Source organism: Talpa occidentalis, unplaced genomic scaffold, assembly GCF_014898055.3.
Source record: "Talpa occidentalis isolate TD23 unplaced genomic scaffold, MPIMG_talOcc4v2.1 talOcc4.2, whole genome shotgun sequence".
NCBI classification, from domain to species: domain Eukaryota; kingdom Metazoa; phylum Chordata; class Mammalia; order Eulipotyphla; family Talpidae; genus Talpa; species Talpa occidentalis.
The window spans coordinates 123346565-123372178 of record NW_023602073.1 but is presented as its reverse complement, the minus strand read 5'-3'; positions in this window follow the sequence as shown (position 1 = coordinate 123372178).

The following is a 25614-nucleotide window of genomic DNA, read 5'->3' as shown; positions in this document are numbered from 1 at the left end:
CAAGAAGAACACCAAACTTCCACGACGAAAGGAAAAATACAGCAAGACACATAATAGTAAAGCTCCCAAGAATCCAGGACAAGGAAAAAATAATGAAGCTGGCAAGAGGGAAGAAACAGATAACATTCAAAGGAAAACCAATCAGGCTGACATCAGACTTCTCCGAAGAAACACTACGGGCAAGGAGAGAGTGGAGGGACATAGTCAACAGACTCCAAGAAAACAGATGCCAACCAAGAATACTCTATCCCGCAAAGCTCTCCTTCCTCTTTGAAGAAAGAATATGGACCTTCCCAGACAAACAGAAACTCCGGAATTTCATTGCAACTAAACCCCCACTCCAAAAAATACTACAAGGAGTCCTAAAGCCAGAACCTCAGAGGGACGAATAACAATGAAAGAAGGCCAAAAAAAAAAAAAAGTTATTAAAAGAATAAATAAATAAAATCAAAGGAAAGACAAACACAATGGCAAATACAGATGTTAACATATCAATATTAACTCTAAATGTAAATGGACTAAACTCTTCAATAAAAAGACACAGAGTGGCAGCCTGGATTAAGAAACAAAACCCAACCTTTTGCTGTCTCCAGGAAACACATTTAGCTACAAAAGATAAAAATAGGCTCAAAGTTAAAGGATGGAAAACAATCCTACAAGCAAATGGACCAAAAAAGAAAGCAGGAACAGCTATACTTATATCAGATAAAACAGATTTCAAACTCAAAAAGATAAAAAGAGACCCCAATGGTCACTACATTATGATCAAGGGGACAATACTTCAAGAAGAAATAACACTCATTAACATATACTCACCAAACGAAGGAGCACCAAAATATATCAGACAACTGTTGTCCTCTCTGAAAACAGACATCAGAGAAAACACATACGTAGTGGGAGACTTCAACACACCACTATCAACAATGGATAGATCAACAAGACAAAAAATAAGTAAAGAAACCAAAGCTCTAAATAAGGACCTAGAGCAATTAGGCTTAACAGACATCTATAGAACACTAAACCCCAAAAAAACGGAGTACACATTTTTCTCAAGCGCACACGGATCATTCTCCAGGATCGATCACATACTGGGGCACAAGACAAACATCAACAGATACACCAAGATTGAAATCATATCAACCATCTTTTCTGACCATGAAGGCATCAAACTAGAAATAAACCATAAAAAGAAGGCAAGGAACCTTCCTACCTCATGGAGATTAAAAACCACACTACTGGAAGACCATTGGACTAATGAGGAGATCAAAGAAGAAATTAAAAAATTTTTTGAATTGAACGACAAGGAGGACACTAATATCCTAAATGTATGGGATGCAGCAAAAGCAGTAATAAGAGGAAAATATATAGCAATAGAAGCTCACATCAAGAAACAAGAAAGAACGCAATGAAACAACCTCATCTCGAAGCTCAAAGATCTAGAAAAAGAACAACAAAAAAACCCCAAAACCAGTAGAAGAAAAGAAATAATAAAAACCAAAGCAGAAATAAATGAAATTGAAACTAAAAAAACAATCCAAAAGATCAATGAAACCAAGAGCTGGTTTTTTGAAAAAATCAATAAAATAGACAAACCCCTAGCCAGGCTCACAAAGGAAAAAAGGGAGAAAGCACAAATAAACAGGATCATCAGTGAAAGAGGAGAAATCACAACGGACACAGCAGAAATCAAAAGAATAATCAGTAACTACTATGAACAGTTATATGGAAACAAGTTTAACAATCTAGAAGAGATGGACAAATTCCTACAACTCTACAATCACCCAAAGCTAGATAAAGAAGAAATAGAACACCTAAACAGACCAATTACAATTAGCGAAATTGAAATGGTAATCAAAAACCTCCCCAAAAACAAAAGCCCAGGACCTGATGGATTTACAAATGAATTCTACCAAACATTCAGAGACGAATTAGTGCCTATCCTTCACAAACTCTTCCAAAAAATTGAGAAGGAAGGGACAATACCAAACACGTTTTATGAAGCCAACATTACACTAATACCAAAACCGAACAAGGACAACACAAAAAAGGAAAACTACAGGCCAATCTCCCTAATGAACACTGATGCAAAAATCCTCAATAAAATTTTAGCTATCAGAATCCAACAATGTATCCATAAGATAATTCACCACGACCAAGTTGGATTCATTCCAGGGGCACAAGGATGGTTTAACATCCGAAAATCAATCAACGTTATCCAACACATCAACAAAAAGAAATATAAAAACCATATGATAATATCAATAGATGCTGAGAAAGCTTTCGACAAAGTGCAACACCCATTCATGATAAAAGCCCTTGAAATTCTGGGGATACAAGGAACATACCTCAACATCATAAAGGCCATCTATGACAAGCCAACAGCCAGTATTATTCTCAATGGTGAAAAGCTGAAAGCAATTCCATTAAGATCTGGAACAAGACAAGGATGTCCACTCTCACCACTGCTTTTCAATATAATACTGGAAGTCCTAGCCAGGGCAATAAGACAAGAGAAAGACATCCAAGGAATCCAAATAGGAAAAGAAGAAGTCAAACTATCACTATTTGCAGACGATATGATATTATACATAGAGAACCCCAAAAACTCCACAGAAAAGCTAATTCAACTCATCAATCAGTTCAGTAAAGTGGCAGGATACAAAATCAACACGCAAAAGTCAGTAGCCTTCCTATACACAAACAATAAATCTGAAGAAGAAGAAATCAAAAAGACCATCCCTTTTGTTATTGAAACAAAAAAATCAAATATTTGGGAATAAATCTAACAAAAGAGGTAAAGGACCTATACAAAGAAAACTATAAAACACTGTTAAAAGAAATAGAAGAAGACACAAAGAAATGGAGAGACATCCCCTGCTCATGGATTGGAAGAATAAACATTATTAAAATGGCCATCCTACCAAAAGCAATATACAGATTCAATGCTATTCCAATCAAAATTTCAATGTCATTCTTCAAAGAAATAGAACAATTATTGATGAAATTCATATGGAATCACCAAAAACCCCGAATAGCCAAAGCTCTCCTGAAAAAAAAAGAAGGGAATGGAGGCATCAGACTCCCAGACTTCAAACTATACTACAAAGCCATAATCATCAAAACTGCATGGTATTGGAACAAGAACAGACATACGGACCAATGGAATCGAATAGAAAATCCAGAAATAAACCCACAGATTTATGGTCAACTAATCTTTGACAAAGGAGCAAAGAATATGCATTGGAGCAAAGAAAGTTTGTTCAATAAATGGTGCTGGGAAAACTGGGTCGCTACATGCAAAAGAATGAAGCTTGACCACCACCTCACACCATACACAAAAATCAACTCAAAATGGATTAAAGAACTAGACATAAGACCTGAAACCATAAAATATATAGAAGGAAATATAGGCGAAACACTACGTGATTTGCACATCAAAGACATCTTTACAGACACATCACCCAAAGCAGTGATAGTGAAGGCAAAGATAAACAGCTGGGACTACATCAAATTAAAGAGCTTTTGCACAGCAAAAGAGACAATAACAAAAACAAAGAGAAACCCCACCAACTGGGAGAACATTTTTGCACCCAACACTAATGATAAAGGACTGATCACAAAAATCTGCAAAGAGCTGATGAGACTCAACAACAACAAAGAAAATAATCCAGTCAAAAAATGGGCAGAAGAGCTTAAAAGAAACTTCTCTGAAGAGGAAATGCAAATGGCCAACAGGCATATGAAAAAATGTTCAACATCACTTGTCATCAGGGAAATGCAAATCAAAACTACCATGAGATACCATCTTACACCAGTGAGAATGGCACATATTAAAAAAACTAGCAACAACAAATGTTGGCGAGGGTGTGGAGAAAAAGGAACTCTTCTGCACTGTTGGTGGGAGTGCAAACTGGTCCAACCACTGTGGAAAGCTGTATGGAGATTTCTGGACCTACTAAACATAGAGCTTCCATATGATCCAGCAATTCCACTCCTAGGTATTTACCCAAAGGACACAGAAACATCAATTCCAAAGAACACCTGCACCCCTATGTTTATAGCAGCACTGTTTACAATAGCTAAGCTTTGGAAACAACCCAAATGCCCAAAAGTAGATGACTGGATCAAGAAGATGTGGTACATATATACCATGGAATATTACTCAGCATTCAAAAAAGATAAACACATGCAATTTGCAGCAACATGGATGGCGCTGGAAGGGATCATGCTCAGCGAAATAAGCCAAAAAGAAAAAGAAAAATACCGGATGGTCTCACTCATAGCAGGAATCTAGAAAACTTAAATAAGGGACCAGGAAAATGAATAACTATAAGAAAGTGAAAATCAAAATCAACAAAAACTATGAACCAGAGACACTTTTAGGGGGGCGGGGGTGGGAGGGGAGGGATTGGGGTCAGAATGGGGGGGCTGCAATTGTATGGGGAATATAACAATAAAATTTATTAAAAAAAAAAAAATAAAAAAAAATAAAGTTAGCAAAACAGAAAAAAAAAAAAAAAATAGGGATTTGGTATTGGCAAGGATGTGGTGAAAAGGAACTCTCCTGCATTGTTGATGGGAGTGCAGACTGGTCCAACCACTATGGAAAGCTGTCTGGAGGTTCCTCAGTCTACTAAAAATAGAGCTACCGTACAACCTGGCAATTCTACTACTAGGGATCTACCCAAAGGACACAAACATATTGATTCAAAAGAACACCTGTACCCCTATGTTTATTGCAGCACTATTTACAATAGGTAAAACCTGGAAACAACCCAAATGCCCAAAAATAGATGACTGGATCAAGAAGGATAGGCCATTCGCAGCAACGTGGATGGAGCTAGAAGGAATTACGCTCAGTGAAATAAGTCAGAAGAAAAAAGAAAAATATTGGATGGTTTCGCTTATAGCAGGAATATAGGGGAACCAAATAAGACATCAGTGAAAAAAAAATAACAGTACAAAACACAACAAAGCAAAAACGGACAATTATAAATCAGAGACATACTGCAGGGGAGGAGGAAGGAGAGGGATCAGAGGGAGGGAGGGAGGAGCACAGGGGACTGAGGTGATGGTGCATGGGTGCATTGGGGAAGGAAACTATGGGGACTAAACCTGAGGGGGTGGGGGGAGGCAAATACTGTTTAAAAATGAACAAGGATGTAAAAAATAAAAAAAATTAAAAAATAAAAATATGGATTGAACTTAAAAAAAAAAAAAAAAAAAAAAAAACAATGTGATCTGCCCTGACATTTGCAATCCTTCACCAAAGCACATGCTCTTGGTTTTAACTTGAGTCTTTACATCTAGTAACTGAGTTGAAATAATTATTTTTAGAGCTATAAATGGGGGTAGAGCTGTCATCGCCTTATCTGGAGTTTATCTGAAATCGAAAATTTTTTCATCATAGATTATTTTTCTAGAAATGTTTCTATGTGTGAATATTTCCTGGAAATTCTGATTTTAAAATACATTTCAACACTTACAAGTTTTAGCATATAACTATAGGGATAATTTTGCTCCTATTTTTAGACTAGTAGACTTATAACCTAAAACCTATTTATAAAATATCATGAGATGGATTAGTAGACTATGTCTAAAACAAACATTTTCAAGTTCCCTAAAGCACTGACAATTTTTTCTGAACCAAATAAATCCAGAGTTGGACTGGTGGTCTACAGAGTTAAGAGCAATAAAATAGAATGAAGGACTCTGATTTTAAAAGTTATCTTTTGTCAATTAAGAGATTTTGGTGAATTCTATTCCATAGATTCCACTTATTTCTAATCAAAATGCTATTGTCAGTGACTGACATGTTGAAGTGCCAGCAAGGCATGGAGCAGGTTTTCTATGATCCCGGCAGATTAAAGGAGGAGTCTTGAAGCCCTCAGTGGATTTTTCAGGCTTTTAATGCTCTTTCTACACCATTTGGTAGTGAGACAACCAGGTGCAGGGCAGGTAAGGAGGCCCAGGGGCTGGAATGCTGGCAGGCCTCCTAGTCCTCGGCAAATCTTTACTTTCTCTCGTGTTCTGTTTGCTGGTATCTACTGCACTCTGCCATGAAGTCATCTGCCATGAGGTCCTCTGCTGCTGCCCTTATATGCATAGTCAATAAATTTGGAAGATTTTGGGTTTAATTTTTAGATTCAATAACAAAGACATATTTAGTAGACAATTTTCCCATGTGATAGCTGTATTTTTTTTTAGAAGTGGATTGTGGAACACATATCTCCATCAGTGTCTATGAATCCTCATTCTCTCAGAATTATCATCCCAATCTATTATTTCAAATTTGATAAACTCTTCCATGGCTAGGATCCAGTTAATTGTCCTTTCATAATACATCTAAAATTAGGCTAGAAAAAGAAATAATAGGTATTCAATTGGAAAGGTGGAAGTATAATAGTCAAAATAATCTTGAAAAAGAACAAAGCTTGAGGACTCACACTTCCGGATTTCCAGTTTTAATATAAAGCTACAGTGATCAAAACAGTGTGGTACTGGCATAAAGACATAAACTAACGGGGTAGAATAGAGAGCCTTACAGTAAATCCTCTCATATATCATCAAATGAATTCTGACAATGTGTCAAAACTATTCAGTGTAAAAAGATAGTTTTTCCAACAAACAGTGCTGGGGAAAATAGACATCCACATGTAAATGAATGAGTTGCACTCTTACCTAACACCATACACAAAAATGAACTCAAAATGAGTCAATTACTGAAATACAAGAATTAAACTACAACACTCTAAAAAAAAGACAAAAACTTCACAATATTGATTTGACATAAATTTCTTGAATATGACACAGAAAACAGTCAACAAGACAAAAAAAAGAAATTGGACTTCATAATTCTTTTTTTAAATTTGTGAATCAAAAGATGTCAACAGAGTGAAAGACATTCCACAGGAGTGGAAGAAAATATTTGCAAATCATATATCTGATAAGGGATTAATATCCAAAATATAGAAAGAACACAAACTCAATTGCAACCCTATTAACAAATGAGTAAAAGAATTGAATCAAGTTTTCTAAGGAAAACATCATCATAAGCACATGAAAAAATGCTCAATATCATTAATATTTACAATATAATTCATACCTACAATGATATACCATTGGGATGGCAAATATCAAAAAAAAAACAAAACCCAGAAAATAACAAATGTTGGTGAAATGTGGAAAAATTAAAACATTTGTGCACTGTTGGATGGAATGTACAATGCAACCGCTGCTATAAACAAAAGTAGGGTAATTTCACAAGTTAATAAAATTACCATATTATTAAGCAGTTTTACTTTGAGGTATACATATATGCAAAAGAATTGAAAGCAAGATCTGAAGAGATATTTGTACACCCATGTTCACAGTACCATTGTATTCAGCTAATAGTTTCAAGAAATTCAATGTCCATCAAAAGGTGAATGAATAAGCAAAATGTGGTATGTGGTATGTATATGTATACAAACACAATGTAATACTATTCCATCTTAAAAAGGGAAGAACATGTTACATGTGTGAACCTTGAGGACACTATGCTAAGAAAAATAAGTCAAACAGAAAAACAAACACGTGTAGTAGTATTACTTCTATGCTGAATTTTTTTAAAAGACAAGTACTACATGATTCCACTTATATCAGGTACTTAGAATAGTTAATATTATAAAGAAATAAAGTAGAATGGTAGTTGCTGGGGCTAGAAGGGGGAATGGAGATATTGCATAATGGGTAAACAGTTTCAGTATTACAAGATGAAAACAGTCATGGAGATGAAGGTGATGGTGATTGCACCGCTCAACTATTCATTTGAAAATTGCTAAGGCGGCACATTTTGTGTTGTAATTCACCACAATAAAACATTGAAAAAAAATAATAAAGCACCTTTAAAAAAGAACAATCCGTACTGTGGATAATGGGTCATAAGTCAAGAACAGATGTGGAAAACAAGTTTTTATTTAGCAGAGCTCATTGTTAGAGAACTCAAAAGGGTAAGCCAATAAAATGGCTGGCATAAGTTTACATATATAGCTTCATTGCACTCACAATGTGGACTAGATTGAGTAGCTGAATGATGCTGACTTTATGTCCTTTCTGGGTACATAACTAGAGATGGGAGTGCTGGACATCAGAAATCCTAGAAATGATGTGAGGTAATGGCATGGCTTCTTAAAGTCAAAGGAAGCAAAAACCTCAAGGAAAAGTATACCATTAAAAAAAAAAAAGTATGGCTTAAGTTAACATTTTAAAACTTCATCAGCTTATCTACAAGTGTGGATAGCAATTGTCTGCCATATGTTCCTACATTTCAATTTCACTACAGCATTAGACAAGGCTAGAAATTATGCTGTATTTGAAGGGCATTGGAGACAATCCTGGTGTCCATCAATTAGGGAATAAGATAAAATTGAGCAAATGCACATACAAATATTATGCTACAGTTAGAAGAAATAGATCATATGAACAAAGAACGATAAATCTTAAGACAATGGGCTTAAGAGGAAAATTGAACAGAATGAGATCTACAACCTTATCATTCATATACTACAAACTCATCTACTCTTTCTATAATTATAAAATCTATGGAAACTCTTTGAACATTTGTTTTCCTTCCATTCATTCAGTAGATATTTAACTCTATTACATACCAGTCCCTGGCATATGTGAAGGCAATTCAGTGTTGAATAAACCATGTTTCATAACCTCAAGAAGCTTAAAATCTAGGAGGAGGGACAGAAAAGTATATAGGCAATCACAATGTTACTGAGCAATTATTAGCCTTTATTCAATCCCCTTCCTACTCTTTCATCTTCTTTCCAGGTGATAAGTTAACTTAGTAACTGATACAAAAAGACACACTTGGGAGGCACCATATTAGTGCCTGAGAACCCAAATAACTATAATGGGCTCTAAGTATGTCAACCAAGTGAATGATGTCTTATACATTATCTCTTAGACAGCTGAAACTCATTAGTTTTCTAGGGCAATCCCATGAAATACGTTCTCCACCCAAACATGAACAACAGTAGGTCCTGACCTTAGTTAGAAAACAGACAACCAAACGTCCTGCGTGCTATCCATCTGTGGTATTCACTCCGACAACAAGAACCACTTCAAAAAACAATATGTGGCATTTGCTAAAATAGAAGGTGCTGGAGGGAAGAGGCCATCAGTTCAGTGAAATTAGATCCAGCTGCAAGCCACTCAGACCAGGGCTATCTGTAAATCGCTTTTTTTCCTGCCCTGTACATTATAGCAATCTACAACAGATCACAAGAGCACAGTCAAAAGCCATATGTTTGGCATCATGTGGACAGCATCTGGTATTTCTTAAGATACAACTGAAAACGTTGAAAACACAATAAAACAACTGTCATTCACTTAATGCGCGTGCTTATATCTTAGCTCATGGATGGTTTTATAACAAATAAACAGTTGTATGAAGTCTCAGTTTAGTCACCTTCTTTTATACATTTCTTTCCTTTGTGAATTGCACTTTCATCTTTCCTTTTGGCTTGGCCTGATTGTACTTTTGTGTATGTGTGTCTGTGCTACTGTAGATGGTGAAACACTGCTATATAAGTAGAATGAAACTGTCTTTTAAGGCAGATACAGCCAAGTAGTCTACAAGGTCATAAATATTATTTACACTCAATCTGTTTACTAAAAGCCAGTAGAGGTCTGGCTAGTATGTTTCATAATGTCTTGAATTAAAGCTCATATTAGCATAAGTGAGAAATGCATCTGGCTGGCACTTGGGGAAGTGGGCATGTGCAATTTTCTGGTCCTTTTTAATGTATGAACTATCATTACAGATCAAGTCTACTCTGATTTGGAAATTTGTCTAGACATTTTGACAATTACACCTGTTAACATTTTGACAATTATACCTGTTAACGACCCAAAGCAGTTCAGTAAACCTCAGAGTAGTAGAAACTTCTTATCACTTTAAGAAAACACTTAACCTCTTGCTGGAACAAATTAATGATATTTCTTATTTTACATATTGAATCAGAAAAGAATAAGTATAGTAATTGCCTTCAAAGGCACTAAATATATTATTTTTATGATGAAGATGGCAAAGTTGTATAAGTTATTTTTTTCTCTTTTTTTTTTTTGTTTATTTTTTATTTATTTATACAAGCACTGGGTACAGTCAGAAGCGCGGGAGGGTGAGAGAACTTGCCAGAGCCAGAGCGGGGAGCAGAGCAGGCAGAAGGACCGAAGTACACTGCTGAGGGGAGCAGCGGGCGGCAGGAGAGGTCTGCGCGCCATGTGGGACCCTCCACCTGTGGCTGGGGAGCAGCCGGGGATCGAACCGGCGCTGCAGAGGCTGCGGGCAGCTTCGCAACCCAGCGCTCAACCGCTGCGCCACCGGGGAGGCCCTGATAAGTTATTTTAGTTAGAAATCCTAGGTAAAAAATATAAGCAACTCTTGGTTATAGATTTTGCACATAGTTTCCAAAATCAAGGTACACAAAATATAAAACACCAAATTTAAATGAATTTGATTCCTCTTACTACTTTTTCACACCTCAGAGTTTACATTTTTCACTGATTTATCTAGGAGAGTAACCACAATATGACCTCATGTGGGAATACATAGGTTTCATGGCCCCTCCCCTCCTCCTCTCCCCCCCCCCCCCCAACTATGGTAGATTTCACTGGAAGCTAGAATTGAAAAAAAAAAAAAAAGTAGGATTCTTTAGCATAGGCTCTTAAAAGTCTTAGAATTTATTTAAAAGGACTTAATTAAAGGACTTATTCTTTAGTGATCATTATACACTCAGTTCCTTAGCTGCTCAGTTTATCTGAAATAAATCAGTCATTTAAAAATCTATAATTTACTGGCATTAAATTATAAGTAATTGTTTTTATTATTGTGTTACTATTGTGATTTTATTTAATGGTATTGCTACATGGACTAATCTCCAAAAAGTCTGCTTCATTCAAGTGGAGAATATCGTTTCTAACATTATTACTCCCCACCTTTGTATTCCCACAACCTTATTTACATACCAAGCACAGAATATATCAAGTGACCGATGATTACTATTAAGAGTCTATGTTCTAGGGCCTCCTTGGTGGCACAAGGGGTTAAGCACCAGACTATGAAGCAATCTGCAAACTCTGAAGCACAAGTTCGATCCCCGGTCAGCCAGGGAGCAACCCACATGGCACAGCAGACCTCTCCTGTCTTGCCAGCTGCTCCCATCAGCAGTGTGTTTCAGTCAATCTGCCTATTCTGTTCCCCACTCTGTCTCTGGTGAATCCTCTCACCTCCCCTCCCTTCTCTGGCGTGTGCCCCAGCTCTTGTATGCATAAATAGATAAATGGAAAAAAAAAAAGAGAGAGAGAGACTATGTTCCAGCAGGTCTTACTCATCTCTCATCTCTGTCTCCAGTATCAACTAGAAGAAGCTGACTGGGGAGAGAGGGGGGAAGGGAGTGTTTAATAAAGTAGTAAATTATGTGAAAATACAGTCAATTTAAAACTGTTTCTCTAGCACACAGTGTCCACCTATTTACCCTGCTTAAAGTAGAAACACTATTATGTTTAAGATCTTGCCTATCTGTGAAGCATAGACTCACTAATATCACGGAAGAGACAGCATACAGAAATAGAAGTGCACAGACAGTGTGCAAGAACGAATGCATAGAACATTGGAAATTTATTTTTGTAAAAACATTTATTTATGCATACAAGAGCTGGGGTACAGGCCAGAGGTGTGGGAAGGTAAGGGGATTCACTAGAGACAGAGCGGGGAACAGAACAGGCAGGCTGACGAAATACACTGCTGAGGGGAGTAGCAGGTGAGACAGGAGAGGTCTGCTGCGCTATGTGGATTGCTCCCTGGCCAGCCGGGGATCGAAGCCATGCTGCAGAGGCTGCAGATAGCTTCACAGTGTGGTGCTTAACCCCTTGTGTCACCAGAGAGGCCCAACATTGGAAATTTAATGGAATGAATGCCATTATGTGCTAGGTAGAGTCTAATACAATCAAACACTACAGGACACATTGTAATAAGACACTCTACTACCTGCATGAAATCTTAGTCGCTGCAAGTATGAGAAGATAGGGAATCACAGTGGACTGATAACAGTCCTCTCAGGATTTTCTCCCTACATTAATATAACACTAGGAGTTTGTTTTATAAATGGGAAACAGTGAAACAGTCTGATTGAAGCAGACAATTACTAGAAAAAGACAGCCTTTGTTTTCAACCTGCCAAATAGAATGAATTTTACTTTCTATTATTATATAAGATGGAAAGGCCAATCAAAAATTTAGTGAACATAGTTTAGACCATGTACATGTTTAAAAAATCAAATTATACAGAATGGCTTAAAATGATAAATTACTCCTTCTAACCCTTAATCTCACTCCCTAGTGAGATTATCCTTATCACTCCCTTATCTTTCATAAAATCCCATATTTCAAAATAATCTATTTATACTAGTTTCTTGATTTATGAATTTTAGGCATTATCAGTTGAATTTTAATTATAACAATGTTTAGCTTAATCACAAAACTTATCTCCTCTTCTCCTTCTTCATGATATGGGAGTCTTGAGAAGAAGGTGTGGTATGGAGTATATGAGTGGAGCAGCCTATAGTAGATGGTACCAAATGAAGCATTTTGAGGAAATGCCAAATTGAAAACATGGCCATCTGCCTAAAGCCATCATCAACACAAAGGGCAAATCAGAGAAAAATAACCTGGAATAAACTCAACAGAATAGTCTGGGAAGCTTAGCTCCCAAAGAAAGTTTAGAAACAGGGCCTCCCTGGTGGCGCAGGTGGTTGAGCACAGCACTGTGAAGCTGTTGCAGCCTCTGCAGCGTGGGTTCAATTCCGGCCAGCCATCGAGAATCCCACATGGCGAAGCAGACCTCTCCTGTCTCGCCCGCTGCTCCCCTCAGCAGTATATTTCGTCAGTCTGCCTGTTCTGTTCCCCGGTCTGCCTCTGGTGAATCCTCTCACCCTCCTGCGCATCTGGCCTGTACCCCGGCTCTTGTATAAATAAAATGAATCTTTAAAAAAAAAAAAAGTAAGGAGATGGGGTTGGGGAAGGCAGAAATGAATGCGTTTTCTACACCCATAATAACCTCCTGCAACTCTTACAGAGTCACGTTACAGAGCTAGTGCCCTGAATGGAGGCCATCAGAACTGGACACTAGAAAACTAGCAGAAAAATGAAAGTAACCCTTTCCAAGATTTTTGCTTAAATCATTTCAATTTTATAACAATTTGTGAAAAATAAAAGGTTAGAAGCATTGGAAAGTCTATTAATAATTAAATAGCCATCCTGCTGAGCCCTGACATCTGTGAACCCTAGGACAAAACTGAAGGCCAACATTTTATATCCAATATATTTAAAAGTTATAAATCAAGGCAACTTATAAATAAAATATATTCTATCCCCCCTACTGACAAATATAATTTCATAATAGATAAAATGTGTAAAGCTGTTTTTTACATAAAGTCAATAAAGTAACAAATAAAAATACATATTTTAAGTATATTTAAGCACTTAAAAAAGCAAAATAAATGTTACTCTACATGCATATTTTCAAAACATTTTCTTCTAAAGTACTCAAAATTATTGGTAGTTGAGGGAAAGACAAAATTATATCAAATTTTAAATATAAAGTATTTAAATAATGCTGCAATTTTATTTTTGAAATTATTTTTAAATGAAACTATTTAATGCTAATTAATGTTCAGTGTCAATCTAGCTATAATTGATTTCATCCTTTAGGCTTAGTCAAGAAAAATTTAAGTAAAATATGAATTCATAAATATTGCAAAATATTCATAAGTTGTCTCAAATACCATGCTAATTTGTGAGTAACTTTAAAGTTGGAACACAAGGAGCAAACAACAACAAAACAGATGTCAGATTCTACTAGTAAAGGAAATTTTAGTAAGAATTTATTTCATGCTATCCAAGAAAGATTTGACAATTCATCTCACTTTCTAAAGTGTTTCTTGGATTCAAGTGTGCAATGGAATATTTACTGCTATAGTGGTAATCAAAATGCATTATATAAAGTGTATCAATTCAACACATTAAAGACCTTGCACAATGTCAATTATTTCTCAATGAAGCCTGGGGAATAGTTGTTCCTGTACCCTCACACTGTATCCATCTCCAAAGAACAGCATATATAGTAAGTCACCTTTTGTTTTAAGAACATAGGGCAAAAAAAGTGGAAAAGCATTAAGTATTGAGAGTGGATATCTAAGGTTCCTGGTTGTTCTATCAGGGCAGGACATAGGATCATGAGTAACAAAGGTGTCCATATCTACTTTAATATTGTGTGTGTGTGTGTGTGTGTGTGTGTGATGTCTATCATAAACCAGAAATCTAAAGAAGTCTGAGGCCCAGTGAGGACTGAGGCCCCTCTTACCTAGTTGAGGGTGACACTGGGAGCAACAGAAATAACTCAGATGCCAGTGAAGGTCTTAAGTCAACTTATAGAGAAAGAGTAACTATCACTACAAACACGGACTCTAAAAGGCTCTTCAGACAGTTTCATTATGTCAGAACAAACTAAATACAATTAGATAGATAAAAATTTAAGAAATTAATAAATTCTACAACCCCAGACTGCAAATTCACAAAGCAGGTATCAAGTCTGTGCAGGCCACTGCTATATATCCTGTATATCAGGTACACCATAGTTGGTGCATAATAGTTTAATGGTAAGCAAATTATTGAAATATTATGTACCATCTATACGTTATATGAGGTGGAGTTAAGACAATGGATGGTCCTGCCCATAACATAATGGAAATATCTATAAGATTGACACACCACAGTTGATTTTAGCAACTTCATCAGCAGTCCTTTCCAAGACTCTTTTGCCATGATGAATGTTAGAGAAAACAGCAGAGCCATTGCTCATCACTAAGATCGTAAGTGGGTTTCAGAATTAAATCAGCATGAAATCTGAGGTCTGTCTCAATTCACTACACAATTTAAGAGCAGCCCAGTGAATCTGAGATGTGTTTCAGCATTATGATAGCCATACTCCAGCTTCAGCTTGGACTTGGGCTCCTTCTCTGCCTCTGCACTTGAAATTTAAATCAACTTCCAGTCTCTGTTCCAAATTGGAGTTGTTCCAAGAGCATTTCCCCTAGCAGTGAGTCACTTCACCCATGACATTAGGGATTGGTGGCACAACCCATGAACTCAATCTGGAGTGTGGGTCATTTGGAACTGGTAATGAAATTAGGTTCAGTTCATCAGTTGCCAAGCTTTGACTGAAATATTTAATATAGTCATCCAAATTTCAGATTAATTTATAGAGACTTTATAAAAAGAAAGAGAAAAATAAAAATTGTTGCAATAAAATGAAACACATTTTTGGAAAACATCTACTTTTTAACTGTCACAGATTATAGTTTTCATGGAAATACACTTTCTCGTGATTTTTTCTTACTCCAGAATATTCACACTTACCCATACCCCCAGTCTAGGTAATTACAAGAATATGTCGACTCATTTAAAGACAGCTTGGAGTTTTTACCAGTTATGAGTAAATAATGTATTTATACAACTGGAAGTGATTTGCTACAAATTTGACTTATCAAATAATACTAAGCTTAGCACTGATAATTATTACTAAAATATGAATGGCATTCAGACCACATTGGTTGGACTAAGCCAGCATAGGTTTCAAGGGATGCAGAATAGCATAATAAAAATTAAGAGCATTAAATTCACATAAAGAAAAATCAACCTGATGGCACTGAAAGTTAATTATCTTTCCTTTAATCTTAATGTAGGGGTATGCGTATATAATGTAGGCTTTAGTAAAACCTTCTCTAGTATTCTTCCAATAAACTTGCCAATTTTTCATGAAGGGTAAGTTTTCAAGAAGAAAATGGTACAGTTGCCACCACATAGTTTAAACTTTAATCTTTGAGGAACCTCCACTGTTCCTCATACAGTTGGGCCTCCTTGGACACAAAGACCGTTTCTTACACATTCCAGAGAAGATTTGATAGAAATCTGGTGCTCTGCCTGTGCCTGTATTAAAAGTGAATTTATTAATTACTACAACTGATTCATCTTTCAGCACTGATTTTTTCAGTTTCAATCTTTAGAGTAAATATGATTTGTAATCATTATAAAGAAGTCAGACATTGAAATACCAACTACCAAGTTGCTCAATGAGACATCACCAACTAATGTAACAGTGTTTATTTCTTCTACATTTAATGTCATATCTTTAAGTTTCTATATGTAACATATTTCCATTTACATACTAGTAATATCTTCTTCTGCTTCTTTGCTCAGTTACTTTTATGACTTTTCCACAAATAATATGAGATGGATTTCTTTTCCTCTGAAGACACAGCTATGGGAAGGACTATTTTCAAATTGTCACATAAATATGTCTAACATTCCACATTCTATGAATTTTATTGTGTGCATACACACTGATCCTCCTGGATGTAACAGGTTCATAATTTCAACATAAATTACTTTTCCCTCTTTTATACACCCATTGTGTCCTGACTATATCACAAGAATACGTCCTGAAGCACAATGATAAAAATAGTATTAGTGTCATAGCTCTACCCTTACATTTCAGGGACAGCGTTTTAATGCTAGAATATTATTTTTTGTTTCGACCTAGTGGTTGAAATAAAATCTTACTGTTAAAAAGAAGCTCCAGGGACACTTTAACTTTAATGGCCTTTATATGCAGGGTTATAGCTAAGCGTAAAACTACTAAAATGCAGTTGGTGTGCCATGGTTTTATGGCACTATAACAATTACCTAGGAATTGCATCCATGCTGGGAAACTCCACAAGCGTTCAATCACCTTGTGCTCTTCGGCAGGAAAGTTCTAAGTGAATACATAAATAATTGTATCTATGTATGCAGTCACTAGGAGCCAGCTGACAAAAGCCTCCACAGCAAGGAATACAAAAGAATCAACCAGTATCTATCATCCACACATACCCACTTCTACCTTCATTCTGGCAGGTTAACAATTACAGTATTTTGATGGAAAAGCTAAATTTCTGTTTTCTTTGAACTAAAGAATAAGTTGCAGCACTCACACCCTGAGGGCACTGGGTATAGCCAAGGCTGCAGCTAATTTGGGGTTTCAAAGATGGGAGAGCATCCCCTGGTTATTTCATACCACTTCCCCTTTGAAGGAGTTCTTAAGCAAATGTTTACCTTGTCATCATGTGTAACTTGGGCAATATGTTCTGAGTATTATGGGGTTATGTGCTCCCCACTGTGGGTTATTCACGAAATTTCCTGAAGTTGTTGTGCAAAAGCAAGTTACTGTGAAGGTTCTCCAAGGTTCTGGTTGACTTGCATTTGGAATAAGTCTTTTGTTGTTATTTGCTTCCTGACAGAGGGACTGGAAATTGTCTGGACCTTGGAACTAACTTTGTGATGTTTGGATAATGCTCTAAAAGTGAGTGGTGTACTCGCATGTGGTTTACTTATGCAAAACAAGTCAAAAGATGGATTTAAAGTATATTTCTTAAAAATTAGTGCTTTTAAGAAAATATCCCAGCAGTCCCAATTTTGTGATACAACAGACTCATACTATCTAAAAAATCTGACAAGGTAGTTATCTATCACCTTCTGCAACCTGAGGTTAGCAACAGTACAGAAACTGTTACTGTTTCTCCCTCCAGCCCTATCTCCATTTATTACAAAATGAATTATTAAGAATGATATCTTGAAAATTAAATAAAAAGTGATACCACTTGCCTGCTACTACATTTTACCAAGTTTTAAAATAAAGTTTTGAAATAAACTTAGCTCAATTCTGCAGCAACTAACTCTGGACTTTTTCCCCTCCCAATAGGAGACTGAGAAGTAGACTGATGAATATGAAAAATAATGAACAGTTAATTAGGGGGATGGATGTTTCTATGAAAGGACACACCTTTTTCCTTAAATTATGAGTATCTCTGTAACCACATAACTTTGGTTGAAAAACAGCAATATGTGATAGTGCTTGTGAATAGCAGCCTGGGTCAAAGAGCTCTCCAGCTCTCCCTAAATTTGTATATTTCCCTCTCTACACACCATTAGGGAAAGGAGCCTTTAGCAATTTCTGTAAAAACTATAAACGTAAAATGAAATTAATAAATTTATCTAATTCATGTATTGCTGTGTTCCTTTACCTACAAAAAGAGATCAACCTTACCTACAGGTTTGTGCACATAGGATAAATTAATCTCACAATGGCTCTGTAAAAATAAGAAACATGCACCAGCCCCTGCTGCATGTCAGCACACAGGAGCACCAGGGTGCTGCCATCAGCACAAGGCACCTCTGTACTCTTTCCTACTTTTATTCATCAATGACACTTTACCCACAATGTGGCACACTTTTCTGTTGCCAATTTTTATGATTATTATATGCTCTTCAGTTTGCCTTTAGGGAATCTTTAAGTATTTTAATAATACATAAAAAGAATTGGTCACAGAAATTCCAACAGCGGCATTTCTAAGAAATGCTCAGTTCCAAGACCTCAGCTACATATCAACTCTGGTTGTGCTCTCTTAGCTGCCCCCAACTCCTGTCCTGTCAACTCTAATATTGTTGGTAGATCTAATGTGTGTCTGGGCTGCTACTCTTGAACATTAATGATGGGATCTACTATTGTTAACGGTAACAATATATAAGTATAGAGGTTGTTTGAAACCAGGTCAGGGACATACTGATCTTCACACTGTTACCCATTTTGTTTCAGTAGAGAGGTGGGCTATCTGGCACTCTAATCTACCTAGGGGCCAAGTATTGCTCTAGGATATAAAAGTCAATCTTTTTTAGCTATGTATGCAGTGATAGATGGCTATCAGTTTTTCTGGACCATTCATTCATTTTTTTACTCACTCATTCCCAGCACCAAGCAAGATTCTTAAGCACAATCAAATCAAAACTGGGTTAGTATTACTGGATTAGTCCCAGCTTCAGGACATGCATGCTGTGTTTACTGATAGCTTCCTTTTGTAACAGGGTGGTCCCCAGGAAAGGGGGAGGTTCCCTGCCCCACCCAAGGGAGGGTGGAGCTGAGCAGGAAGAGGAGAAGCAGAAGAAGAGACTGAGGAAGGAGCAGGATGGAGCCAGAAGACCTGGAGGAGGTGCATGGAGCCTAGAGACACGTGAAGAAGCTGCGCTTGTATTTTGGTCGTGGATGGGGTGACACAAATGTGGGTGAGACCCATGGGGAGGTGACAATGGCAGCTTTTATCTTAATGTTGATTTTGCTCTTTTCCTTCCGGGCTTGTTTGGTTGTTTCTGACTCTTTTCTGTGGGTCCCCACTGGAAGATGCTTTAGACTTGTGGCAGGCTTTGGGGCCTTGCTCTGGGCCGATCCTATATGGATGGAATTTTACCCATGAGGGGACAGGTAACTTTGGGTGCTTCATTTAGAAACTAGACTCTTTGCCTTACCTGTATTGTTTCCTAGTTTTTATTAAAGTTCCTTCCCATTAAAGTGTCATATGTTTTGTGTTGATGCGGCGGATGGCAGAACCCATTTAAAATAGACAATAGGCAGGTTTGCGGGGTTTGGGCTGCCCCTCTCCCTGTCCTATAACACTTTGATGAGTCACTAAGTGTTGAGAGCTTTTCAGCCAGTCAAGTCTACAATAAGAAACAGTGCAACATGTCCCTGTGTAAGAAAGAGACCGTATCAGAGTATTTCAAATTTCCTAAAATAGGAAAATTTAAGACTAGTCCCTGCACATGCCTCCTCAAAGGAGCAAAGGATTAGTCTATGAGTAATTGGGGACAGAAAAGCTTTTACAAAGTCTGCATAGAGCTAAAGTAAAGAGAAGAAACAGTGAATATGGGAAAATTAGAAAGAAATGGAATGGAAAAGAAAAGAAAAAGAAATAGAAGATGGGCAAGGAACAACATAGAAGCAAGTTAAGTTCTAGCACTAGAACTTAACACAATAACACAACACTTAAAATTTTCACATACAAACAACAGTCACAAGTTCTCAAACAAAACAGAGAGGCTAAATAAGTGTAGACTTGTGAGGTCCAAGACACACACTCACAACTGTTTAAGTGAATTGTCAAACTTTTAAGGCAATATGTGGAGAGCAAAGATGGGATATATAAAGGGGTAAGGGGCAGAGAGCATGAAATTTCTCACAAATTCTATCATATTCACCTGTTCCAGGTTGCCATCATCATCATAAACCTTTGTAACATCTTTCTGACCCTTGCAGTTCATAGTATTTTCTCTACCCAGAATCAGATAAGATCCTTAAAACTTAAAGTCATGTCACTTCCCTGCTAACAGGCCAGTGCCTTCCCTTCTCATGCAGAACATGTTATTTCATTTACTTATCACATTTTCAGGGGCCACATATCATCTGGACTAACGCTTCTCTTCCTCAGCATGCTACTGCAATGCAGAATTTTTTCCTATTCTTTGAATTAGATTTATTCCCTCTTCAGGGCCTTTGTGCTCACTGTTGGAATTCTCACCCACCAGATCTTCTCAAGGCTGACTAAAGTATAGCTAATAGTTCAAAAGTCACTGCGACATTGTCTAACTTATAAATGGAGCTCAATAAATTCTGCTGTATGAATGAATAAGGATTATGACAATTTTAATGTAACATTAAAGGATCTGGGGAGTAGAGAAGGCTTGGTCAAAGGGAAGACTTGTTTCTCCAGATGATTTAGAAATATCTTATAAATTTATATTCATTTAAAGCACAAAAATAAGTGTAAATAAATAGAATAGAAACATAGGCCCAAGGCTAATAAAGACAGTAGATATTCCGGTACACCTGATTCAAGGATTTAAGAGTACTAAAAACCTCAACTTTCCAACTGAGTCCTAACCCGTGATGTAAGGCTATCCCACAGGAGACAAAGTCTGTACGCTTATGTTCTTGGGGATGAGAATTTATGGGAAGAGAGACTAGACATGGAGGAGCCATCAGACATATGAGTGAAGAAAGTCATCTTGAACATTTCAGTCTAGCTATATCTGAATGCAATTGTATGAGACTTCGACATGAAACCAACAGAAGAACTGCCCAGCTGAGCCCCAGCCAACTCATAGAATCATGAAAAATAAATTGCTATTAAGTCATTAAAGTTGAGAGATTTGTTAGGCAGCAATGACCAAAATAGGCAGTCATGTTAGCAGCACAAGTTTTTTATAGCTGGAATGGTTTAAATATTAAATTGTCCTTTTGTCATGACTTATCCCTGTATTGTTTGCTCAAACTATAAATTTCCTAAGAGCAAGAAATATATTTTAATATTTTAATGGCTTTTATGTCCCTCACTTTCTAGCAGAGTGACCTAGAAATAGTAGGCACTGGAATATTTATTGTCTTATCCACAGAGCATTTATTATCTTAAGCACTTTAGAGGCCCATCTTATTTCTTTTGATTATAGTAAGTTTAAGTTACTTTGTTATAAAATCATTTCCTTAGACACAAAAAATCCTTGATACCATTAAGAATGCAGAATCAAAAATGCAATTTTGATATCATTTATATCTTGTACCCTTATTTTCCTATGTTAAGAAACAGTATACATATTCAATTATAATAATATAAGAAAATATAATTATGTTGAGACCTCCCTTAGAAACGAAGAAGAAAAATGACTCAGCTGCATCTAGAAATAAAATAACATTTAAAATTCCAAATGACTAAGAGTAACATTTTATTACTCTAGGGCATAGAATCTATTATTACTGGTAATATCCCAAAACACTTTAGAAGACTTATGTGAGTAACAATGAAATGATTGCATTTCCAGAAAAGACACTTAGAAAATTCATTGCAGGTTCTTTCTACACTTCTTCAGTGATTCAATCTTTTGGCTGGGTATTTTAACTTCTTCTACATCACTGAAGGCTTCTCCAAAATATATTTCAAATAACCACATACCTTCAGAGCCTCATTCTTAAAACCTTTGGGAGTACTTCACCAATTCAATGATCTCATTGGCTAAATATCTTTAGCTATACAATTTTGTACCTACATCACATATCATTTGGGGACCAAAACTAAGTATACCTGAAAATCTATCTGACTGTTTATTTCCTACTACAGAATTTTATAACTATATTGAGTTATTTACTTTGAAGGCTTAATATCAGGAAATCACAAGTGATACCAGAAAGAGAATACAATGAAACACAATTTTGAAAATATAATTTAAGATGCTAAATGTGAAACTATAAACACAAATTAGACATTAAAATTTAAAGATATCTGAAACTCACATATTTATATAACATTTTGGTCCTTAGAGGACATGTATTTTCTTTCACACTGGTGTAATCTGAGTTTCCTCTGGCCACACAGTCTGAGTAAGCAACAGGATCAAAAAACAGTAATAAAATGTCCCTACTCAGTATTCAAATAACTTAAAAATCCCCAGTCCATTAAGGTTTCTACCTTCATGGCTTAATACAATTTTTAGAGAATTAGTGGATTCTAAGAAACAACTTTGCTGTCAGAAATGCCTACTTAATATATGCTTCTCTTTCACGAAAGAAACTTGATTGTGCTCAGAGAGACAAAATGGCAAAGACAAGAAGATACTAAGAATAAATTTAACCAAGGGAGTGAAAAACACATACACTGAAAACCATAAGATGTTGATCAGAGACAGAATACTGTTCTCAAATTGGAAGAATGTTGTGAGAAGGTTCACACCACCCAAAGCAACCAGATTCAGCACACTCCCAATCAAAATCCCAAAGGTAGCTATCACTGAAATAGAATAAACTATCTGGAACCACAAAAGGTCCCTAATAATCAAATCCCAAAAACGAACAAAACTGGAAGCATCACACTTCCTCTTTTAAGTATGTAATACTGCATTACCTATAGTAACTGAAAGACTGAAGCATCCTCACCACACACAAGTTAAATTATCAGATGGATGTGTTAAATAGTTTGATATTGGTGATAATTTTATAATGTATATTTAATATCATGTTGTATACTTTAAATAATTATTGCATTTGTCAATTATTCCTCTATAAAATTCTTTTAAAAATTTTCTCCAAACTCCACTGCAACTACCAGTGGTCATATGACAAGTTAGTCATTAAGATGAAAACTTTTTCTCTCCAAATACAGACACCATCCTTTCTTGTTTCTTCTATCTTCTAGTATGAAACAAACGTGCCATCTAGAGTTGTAGCAGCTATCTTGAAATTAACAGCGGTATGCATGAAAATGAAGAAAGGCCTTTGCTCCAAAGACTGAGGGGAAAGACAGAACCCAGGGCCTTTATGTAATAGTTAAGATATTGATATTTCTGCTTACTAAACTGCCTATTTCCACTTTTTTAAAGCTGTTTATAATTGGGATTTCCATAACGTATCTTAACATGCCAGAATGTCCTCCAGAACATGGTTTACAGCAAAATGTAATTTATCAATGTCTACTTCTAACTAAAGATAAGTGGAGATGACTTAGACACCAAAGAATTTACATAAATTCTTTTGCTTTGAGAGTTCTCCCAAATAGAACTCCCAATAGAACATTTTGCAAAGCTACCACTCAGAATTCTAATCTCTAGTACCAGATATCCCTAGCAACAGCTCACCCTAGAACCAGTCTAGAGTGCATTTTTTCCATCCCTATCAATCTCTTGGAGTCAGGATGCAATAGATTAAGTGCAACACAAGTAACTGAGTGCTATAATGCTTCCTGATACATTGCTGAGATAAGCAGCACAATTTGAGAACTTTCCTATTGGAGTTCAACATACAGAGAAACAAATCGTATATAGCCCCTGTTCTCAGAGTACCATATTGAAGAAGTCTAAGAAAATTCCACTGGAAGCTGCAAATTGCACAAGTTTTAATCCAACTGGCAGAGTAGAAATCTGGGTTCCCTGTATGCAGAAGAGATGAGAATGATGGAGGATATACTTGGATTAGTTCAAACACTTTGCCCTATTCCATTACCTCAGACCAGATTCCTTTATGGCCTGGTTGTTGCTACTGGACTGGTAATTGAGTAAGCGTCAGAAGCAATGGTTCAGGTTAGTTTCTACAAATTTAAGAAAATATTGGAAAATACCATAGTAAAAAAGACAACTAAGTCATGGTTGTGGCATGCCACTAAAACTGGTTAGGAATGTAAAGAGAAATGCCAGTTTTTAAGTTTTCAAACAGATTTTGAACAAAGATGCCTATGGAGGTTTAACAGTTAACACCTAAGTGAAGCAGACCTACATGGAGTGAACCAAAGAATATCTTAGAGGGAAGGTAAATCCAACTAATTGTGAATGTATTGTCAAATTTTTTCAAAGAGGCCAGAAATTAAATGAGAAATTTAATCCTAAAATGTAATAAATTAATTCAATTTAAAAAAATGTGTGTGGTCAAATAAACTTCTCTAAAAGCTAAATATGGTAACTGTGGATACCAGTTTATGTCCTCTGACTAGTCCACTTCATTATAGATAGACAGCTGATGAATTCCCTCCAAGCTAACATATATTGCTTTTTCCAGCTGTTATGAACTCAACAGTAAAGCCCCTGATACTTTCTACTTGACAGCATACCATCTCTGGGCAGTGCTGCTGTTCACTAATGAAAAATATTGGTGGTTTTAAATCTACGAAGAATCTACAAGCTGAGACTTAATGGTATAGGTTGTTTTGCATTGAAAATATATTTCCACATTAACTAGAAGTTTTTAAAATAAAATTTAAGTATACATGCCAAAACTGTTCTGATATATCTTTAAAACATCTATCTTCTTGCAGTTTTCCCCTCATAATATGTAGCTTTAGATAAATCAAGAAAAATGATTCTACTGTAAAAAAAAAAAAATTCTGCACAAATAATATCTAAAGAAAAGCAGAAGAAATCATAGGGGAAATATTAAAAGTCCAGATAAAAGTATATAGGAAAAAAAACTAAATGCAACAGTTTATATTACCAATAAAACAAATTCTCTCTTTTGAACTGTTACACGAAACGATTGGAGATATTATGGAACTCACAAGTGTTAAAATCACATTGTGATCTATGGACTTAAGAAAATACAAAGTAGGACTTTGATATAAACAAATAATCAAACATTCTCCATGTTGGTTTTCTCAAAAATCAATGTCTTTTTTTTTTTAAGAGTTAGAAGGAATATTAGAAACTACAGGCTTCAAATCCTTAATTTCATAGAGGGACAAACTGAAACTAATAGTTTGCTTATATGTACCTAGTGGCAAAATTGAGACAGACATATAGATTTCTCATAATATGTAACAATGATCTTTCCTTTGGATTTTTATCCTTGGAGTTCAATAGGTCATGTAGGTATATAAAAATGAATTATTACTAGTTAAGTGTCGCTGAAAAATAGAAGTTAAATCTCCACTAAGCCCTCCACTAAGGGTTGAAAATCCAACCCTTGTTTTGGAAATTAAAATCTGTACACAGGCATTGAGAACAGAAGCTCTTGTCCTATTTGAACTTATATCTAGTTGGCAAAATAAGAAATTAATATAAAATTAAAAATTTAAATATAAAATAAAATAAAATAAAATGTAACTTAAGACAACATAAGAGCTAGCACAATGCAGATAATTGCCCAAAGAATGTATCATGTAACTC